General features: G+C 37.0%; 1 pseudogene; it reads left to right on the top strand.

Annotated features, from left to right (window-relative positions):
- The first annotated feature begins 2,626 nt into the window (after nucleotides 1–2,626).
- On the top strand, nucleotides 2,627–3,219 carry LOC140246957 (uncharacterized; annotated as a pseudogene).
- Nucleotides 3,220–8,585: the final 5,366 nt, after the last annotated feature.

Genomic DNA, 8,585 nt, shown 5'->3' with positions numbered 1-8,585 from the left:
CAATCATATCTCATTAATGGAATGGAATTTTTCAATGAAATTTACGTCACATATATTTCAAGTCAAGCGTATTCTACTCGTATTCTCAAAATTCATCTTTATCTCAAAACGCTCGCGTACGCGCGCGTTAAAATATTTGTATGCTCAGATCGAGCTCAAATTTTTTTTGCACACGTTTCAGACCATTTGGAGCATTTTTTGAAAAATTGAAAAAATTGGACGGACGCGTACGCGCGCGCACATATACGCACGCACAGCTTATATTCAATGAAAATTTCCCGTTTTTTTACTTTTATCGGATGCCTGAAATGTCAAGGAATATTTCTACCAAGTTCCATGTCAATCCGACTCAATATGACGTCATACGGGCCTGTCAAAGTTGAAATTACGCGCGCGCGTCAAGGGCGATATACAGTGCAACGATGCCAAAAAAACGCCAATTTTAAATCCGATTTTACTCGTCAGGATGGACGGTGACTTCCAATTTTCTTTACATATTCTGAAAGCTGATGAGTTGTACATGGCATTTCATGGGTTGGCGATGCTGGCAAAATGATTAAAAGATATCAAATTTCTTAATAAAGGAAAAAAAGTAAATTTTCAAAATGACGTCATCAAATTTCAAGTTTACTCGAGCGTATCTCACTTATCCTTTGCCAATTTACACCCAGATTTCAGTATGTTGTAGCTTATGAAATTTTCTTTCATTAATGTAAAAACAACATTTTGATTGGATGACGTCATCGCCTCGTAAAAATGGATTGAAAGTAACCTTGTCAAATTTGACCAGTTTACGTGTTATCTCTATGGGAGTGCAGTTTTTCTGAAAATGAAAATTGATATGACTATCTTTATCGAGCACTAGCTCACTTATACTTCGGTGAATTTCTCCCAAATTTTAATATGTTGTAGCTGAGACTTTGGGCTATCGTAAATGTGCCCTTCGTTTTTTCATACGATGTCGGGATCACGTCCAAAAACTTGGTTGAAATTAAAGCTTATCTTCGATGTATTGAGATATTTCTTCCTTTCTGCAACTTTCTTTGCAATAACTAAAAAAACCCAGCCCCTATCGCCCCCATATTTTGCACATGTTTAGTTCATGTCACGCACATTATTTCAGTAAAAAACAACTACTTGATCGGACACCGTCTTGGGTATGTAAATTAGGGTCAAAGGTCATAAATGTTTCATCCTGTATCTTGGTGAATACTACGTCTGGCTTCACGGATCCCCTCCGTATACAGACCGAAGTCAATGATCCCGGCTCCTGTGTGGAGCATCGCGCACAGATCACACGTCGTTGTAAACCAAATTTCTGACAGCTTTTTTACATTCAAACAAGTTTGAACGTGACGATGCAACAGGCTGGTTGATGTGTGTTTTACGTTGAAAATTCGACCGAAATGTTGGATTATTCATTAATGTGGTGTGTGAAGTCTATTCTTGAATAGTTGATTTAACTGTGCAAGCTTAAATTTGCCGACCTAGGGCCGTGAATTAGACGCAATCGAGAAGGGTGAGGTACCTCACCCAATTTTCCATAGAGACAGTGGTTAAGAATATCCACACAGCAATGGGTACTGGTACCTTCCGTCTGTCTACGGAGGACAGATTGTCTTTATCGAGCAGTAGCGTACTATGCTCACGTACCCTTCGGTGAATTTCACCATATTTCACCATATTAACCGTATGTGTGCCTATGTATGCCTATGTATGCCTATGTATGCCAGAAAATCACAAGAAATCACACGGATGGACATGCCATCGCTGTGCCTCTGCCTCGCATTCTGAGAGCTAAAGACATAATGCAACTGATTTATCTGTGATTTCATGCATCTGGACCTGCTGAACATGAATTTTGTGGTTCTGTCCCTGCTGCAAACACCGCTGCAAACAACAGTCTTTCGCGCTATAGTCCCACACATTCATCTTCGTGTCATGGACCACCAGTTCTTCATGCAGAAATTGCAGTGACAATGACGATCTACTGTAAGTTTTTTCTGATATTGCATACACCACAGGACCTCTTGCTACAGTGTACTGTGTCTCTCAGCCTTATATCCGTGGAAACCCTGAACTTAATCAATGTCAATGCACAGTGAGTGTGCTTGAATAAACTGATACCGAGTGTTAGTTATACATGTCCAACGGCTACTGAACTGTGTACTGTGCATACGTGTATCTGTAGCGGTGCTGAAAGTTATGTGCAAGCAAGTTGTACGTACAACTGTACTTCAGTCGCCTAGCTACACAGTGTACTGCTTGTAGACTACTGAGTATCTCATGTGACATCTGAAGTTAAGCCTCATCTTCTCAGAACTCAAAACCTCCCGTGATTATCACCAAATGACTATCACAAGTGTTCTTCACGTGACGGTATATAAGAGTATTAGACGTCTAGACCTACCTCGAAGTGAAGATGAATTGACTTATGCTGTACAATCATAGTCTCAGAGTGCAAATGTGGATTACAGCTACAGTCCACTGGCTGCTTCTCTGCAGTCAGTATGCCTGACCTTGCCATTTCTGTTCATCACTGAGTATAGCACGGAAATACAACTGTAGTCATCACTCCAGATTCCAGTACTACTGTCACACTGTCTGTCGCACCTGATACCCCAATATGGAAACCTGCAAAGGGAAAGCCACAAGTACTGAAGCAATCATTCAGGCTTTTGGAGAGTATATCCAGAGTCCTGATTTCCTTAAAGCCATCGAAGAAGCTGTTGAGAAAGCCATGAATAAACAAATGACAAAGTTTGTCCAGCGTCTTGACCTAGTAGTAGTTGAGCAAAAGTGCACCAGTCTCAAGGAGAAGTCCGATCAACATGATGGCTGCATCTTTGACCTGGAAGCATCCCTCAAAGCAAAAGATGCTGTAATAAAACATCTCACCACCGTCTTGATGATCAAGCAACAGCTGTCAACAATCTCAAACTGACGATGAATGAAGCAGAGCAATATTCCCGCCGCAACTCCCTGAAGTTCCATGGTGTCAAAGAGAGCAGACTAGAAGACACAGACCAACTCATCCGCCAGCTCTGTTCCGACCAGCTCGATGTGCCCATTACTCTCAATGATCTTGACAGATCGCATCGTGTTGCCCCCCGCAACGACATCGCGACATCCCAGCCGTCAAACTTTGTTGCCAGCAACAAACAGAAAGACAATAAAGAAGACCATCTGTAGTAAATGTGACGTGGAAAAGCTTTGACATGGGCCTACATTGATCCCAAATAGGCACTCAAATATTGGGTATTTTGTTGAATTTTCTATATTTTTTTTTTCTTATTGAATTATATGTACACACTTTTATATCTCTGATTTTCTGTATAACTTTTGCACTTCTTTTCATTTTTCTTTTTTTCCCCCAAATGTTTGAGCCTTGTAATAATTTGATTACTCAAGTGGTCGAAGACAACGGAACCTCAGATACTTTGCATACAGATACTCCATTAATAGTGCATGATGATGTGACGGTTTCTCCTTTAACATCTGTTTTTCAGGAAGAATCAACTACATCTTCCAATTTCTGTAGTGAACAAAATGAAAATGTTGTTGAAAATGAAGAAACTCACTCAAGTGTAGTCAAGTATTATCTGGGTAACGAGTTTGATGTAACAGTTTAGCAATTAATGTTAACAGATAATTTTAGTATGTTACATTTTAATGCAAGGAGTTTGTCCCGAAATTTTGATCAAATTCACAGTTATATCTCAAGTATCCAATTTTCGTTCTCAGTGATTGGGATATCAGAGACATGGATAAATTCATCTTTGACTTTACCATTTGTGATTGATGGCTACAAATTTGTCCATGTGGATCGACCCAGTGGACGTGGTGGTGGAGTTGGTTTGTTTATACATGGAAGCTTGAATTTTATGTTAAAGAATAATTACATGTATGAGGGATGTGACGGTGTTCATTATCTGATTGCAGAAATTGAACGAAAATTCCGTAATAATATAATTGTAGGAGTTGTGTATCGACAGCCCAAATCATCAGTGTCTGCATTTACATCTTTCTTTGATAACTTGTTGAACACTGAGGATTGGAAGAGTAAAAAAGTGTACCTTATGGGAGATATGTGTACATAATATTGATTTGATGAAAGAACAAGACAATGCACAGGTATTTGATTTTGTTAGTACAGTTGTTTCATCTGGGTTTTGCTCAACTATAGACAAACCCACAAGGGTGAATTCATTATCGGCCACTCTTATCGACAACATCTATACAAATGATGTGCGATACTGTAATCTGTGTGGTATTTTATTGACTGAAATACAGTTAAACTCGCCTAAGTCGACGTCGCATATGTCGAATAATCGCGCAAGTCGAAGATTTTAAAAAGTCCCGATTTTTTCCCATTGACTTACGTGTATTAATTCATTCACAAGTCGAATACTCGCCTAAGTCGATGAAATTCCAAGTACACTTTCACGGAAAAACCATTGAATTCACTGTGCCTATTAAAGTCGAATAAGATTTTTTTATTGTGTAATAAATCACTGTCAAAATCATGAGACGCCAGTTTTTGTTTACATACAGTATACTGTATACCAAAAGAAACTTTGCGTTAAAAACATTAACGTTTCATATACACAAGCGGTTTCACCTGAATCGTTATTAACCCAAACTAACGATCTGGAAAATTAACGTTTGTAGTAACGATGAGTAACGATCCCAAGCGCAAATTAACGATGTTTCGTTGACATTAACGATAGTAACGCTAGAACTCACGCGAGATTTTGGTTTCCGTTACCCAGACCAGGTTAAAGGACGACGCATCGCCTCTGCCGAGTTTAGCGATCTATGCCTTATATACTTAGCGGAGTCTTTTCGCGAATCGTATCACGATTTCGCGAATGGTTAATATGCGACCGGGGTCACCAAAAACGCACGCCGTGCCAACAACAACAAAAATAAGCGGGATGTTTGCCTTCAGTTTTGGAAATGAGCAGCGGTAACAATCGGCTCCATAAGATGCTAGAATAAATGTCAGATGTTTGCTTTTAATTTTGGAAATGAATAAAGGTAATATTCAAAGTGGATAAAGCGTCTTGCTGAAGGGCAAATATCGGGCACACCGTTCCAGCTCTCAGCTCCAAAGTAGACAACATACATGTACATTATACACGTGTTTGCGTGGTGTAACTGTAAGTCGATTTTATTTCGACTTACGCACAAGTCGAAACTCGCCTAAGTCGACGTGTTTTGCTCAGTCCCGAGAAGATCGACTTATGCGAGTTAAACTGTATCAGATCATTTTCCTGTATTCTATTTATCTAATGAAGCTGTCTGTGATGATAATGTTGAGCAGGTATCCTTTTGTTACAGGAATGTAATGAGGGCAAGTATCGGTGAGGTAATAGAAGGGTTGAAAACAACAGATTGGTCAGATGTGTGGTGTACCTGTATAAGGAAGATGATGCTGATGCAGCGTATAATGTATTTTGTGCAATATTTACAGGTTTATATAACACACACTTTCCGAAAATTATTAAGCATGTGTAGAAATGTAAGAAGAGTAGGAAACCATGGGTAACCTCTCGTATTTTAAAGATCATCAATAAGAAAAACAAAGTTTATAGAGGATATCTTCAATACCAAGAATATAGATATGAAAAATACAAGAAATTACATAATCATGTTACAGTTTGTTTGCGAAGAGCAAAAAGGAATTATTATTTTATTAAATTTGACTCAGTAAAAAATAATTCAAAAAAGATGTGGTTTCATATAAATTCTATACTCGGTAAGAAAAATAATGTGCATAGTGAAGGTACTAGTATCACATTTGATGGTAAACATTGTAGAGATTCTGATGTAATTTGTGAACATTTTAATGATTTTTTTTATTCATACTGGATCTAAAGTTAATAGTGAGATTGACAGTGGAAGAACTGATGATTTTTATGGATATCTGCAAGAACCACTGTCTCATTCTTTATTTTTTAAGCCAGTGACAGAGGAAGAAATAATCAGAACTGGTAAACTGTTGAAGAACGGGAAGAGCAGTGGATATGATGACATCAGCCCAACTGTTTTCGAACATGTATTGCCATATATAGTTCAACCTTTACATTATATTTTTAATTCCTCACTCAGTACTGGTATTACATTGTATACCATCTGAAATGAAACTTGCCAAGACCGTTCCAGTTTTTAAAAAAGGTGATCCAAGTTTGTGCAATAATTATCGCCCAATATCAATTTTACCCTGTTTTTCTAAAATTTTAGAGAGATTGGTGTTTGATAGATTATATTTATTTTTAATTGAACATAATGTGTTGTACATTGTATGACAGCCAGTATGGTTTTCGTCACAATCATTCTACGGACCTTGCCATTATTGAAGTTCATGATCGAATCCTGGATGAGTCTAATTCGGGGAATGAGGTCATTGCAGTTTTTATGGATTTATCAAAAGCTTTTGATTCTCTTTCACATTATATTTTGTTGCAAAATTATGGAATACGAGGTGTTTTTTTTTTTTTTTTTGACTGGTTTAAATCATATCTGTTAGATCGGAAACAATACACTGTATTTAATTCTTGTACATCCACACAAAAAATCATTATCACAGGAGTACCCCAGGGCTCAATTCTTGGGCCATTATTGTTTTTATTGTATATTAATGATATTGTAAATGTTTGTTCTGATTGTCGTTTTATTTTATACGCTTATGATTCTGCAGTCCTTGCATCTCATAAAGATATCAATGTGTTGATTTGTAACTTGAATAGAAGTTTGGCTCAGATATCTTCATGGTTTAAAACAAATGAATTATTTTTGAATATTAGCAAGACACAGTGTATCCGTTTTAAAAGGAAAGGTGTACAAAAGGAAATTGGCAATCTGTCTGTCAAAATAGATTCAGATTCTTTAAAGGGTGTGTACAGTTCTGGTGGAGGTGAAGATTTAGCTTTTAACGTTTTGCGAGATAGTCAGAAACTACTCTATGAGATGTCAAAGAGCATGCAGTTCTAAGGGGTATCAAAAGTTTATTCGATGAAAATCGGTTTTGAAATGGCTCAGATATCCAACAACAAGGTGAAACAAAGATACCCTAATAAAGTTGGGGCATGTCGCCTTTTATTATTAGCACTTTTTTGGATATCTCAGCCATTTAAAAACCAATTTTCATCAAATAAACATTAAATCCTTCTTAAAATTACATGCTCTTTCATATTTCATAAGAGGCTTTTCATTATCTCACTTAAGAATGTTCAAAACGTGAATCCGTACCTCAACCAGTACTGTACAGTCCCTTTAATGTTTTATGATTCTGTAAATTTTCTTGGTGTCACATTGACTAGCACTTTAAGTTGGAAGGAACATATTAATTCTGTTTGCCAAAAGTGTCTCGTTTTGTTGGAATTTTAAACCGGTTGAAATATGAATTGCCAAAGTCTATATTATTCATCTTATATAATTCTCATGTTTTATCACATTTGACATATTGTAATTCTATCTGGGGGAGTACATATTTTTCCCACTTGCAAAAGTTGATAGTTTTACAAAAGAAGGCTATACGTATCTGCACTGGCTCTACATATCATTCCATAAAACAACAACTTCTGACTCAGATACCATCTTGGCTGTGCGAGGTAGTGTCAAAGGTCAAGGGTTAAGAGTACTTTGTCCTGTATTTTGGTAATTACATGCTCGATCACTCCAATAATTTGCACACATTTAGCCAATGTTATATGGAGCGTTTTATCAAATAACAGCAATTTCCTAATCAGATACCATCTACGGTTTCTAAAGTAGGATGAAGGATCAAACAAATTAATACAATACATGGCATATACTGCCTCCATATTTTGCACTAGATATAAATCTTGTCAAGAGAATCCTTTAATACACAAGATAATGGCTTTTTCCTCAGATGCTATCTTGATTTGAAGAAAAGAGATAGATACAATATCTGCAATTTGTTTCTATGTTAGCATAATCCTCTTTCCATTTTAGAATTGTATTTTCCTTGCCTGCGATGAAAATACATAATGTGATACAAATAGTAAGATATCCAGTCTTACGCCGTGACCCAATTGTTAGGCCTACATTGAATCTTCCTTTTCCAATTAGTTATGTTGTAATGGAATATTCAATAGGCAGAATAAAAAAAAAATTATGAACCATCAACCATTAAAATAGTATACTTTGTTGTTTCTCACCATTTCCATACCTGTCTCTTTCCATTTATATGATAAAATGCTGTTAAAGATATTTTCATATCTGAGTACAGGGGGGGTGATGCCTTGTAATGAATTCTCAGTCATGTCTAAGGGACTTTCAATGAACCCTTAAACATCAGCAACAACTTAATTCGTAGATTTTTGCCCCCAGTAGAGCTATGTTCTAGATATTTTAAGCAAGTTCACTTTTGTGGTTTGGTCTTACATCACGTCTGGCTGTGGATGGGCCATTACCTTGTTGTACAATCAAATTCTGCTCCATTCTGAGTTCATTTTTTTAGCTTAGCCTCATGAATCACAATATTTTTTTTTTTTTGCTACACATTAGTGCCTATGTATGCAGGTTGGAACAAACTCTTGCATGCTTCGCAAACAAGC

The sequence above is a fragment of the Diadema setosum genome, chromosome 3, assembly GCF_964275005.1.
Source record: "Diadema setosum chromosome 3, eeDiaSeto1, whole genome shotgun sequence".
NCBI lineage: Eukaryota > Metazoa > Echinodermata > Echinoidea > Diadematoida > Diadematidae > Diadema > Diadema setosum.
The sequence above is the reverse complement of the archived record's forward strand: the minus strand, read 5'-3'. Positions and strand labels throughout refer to the sequence as shown.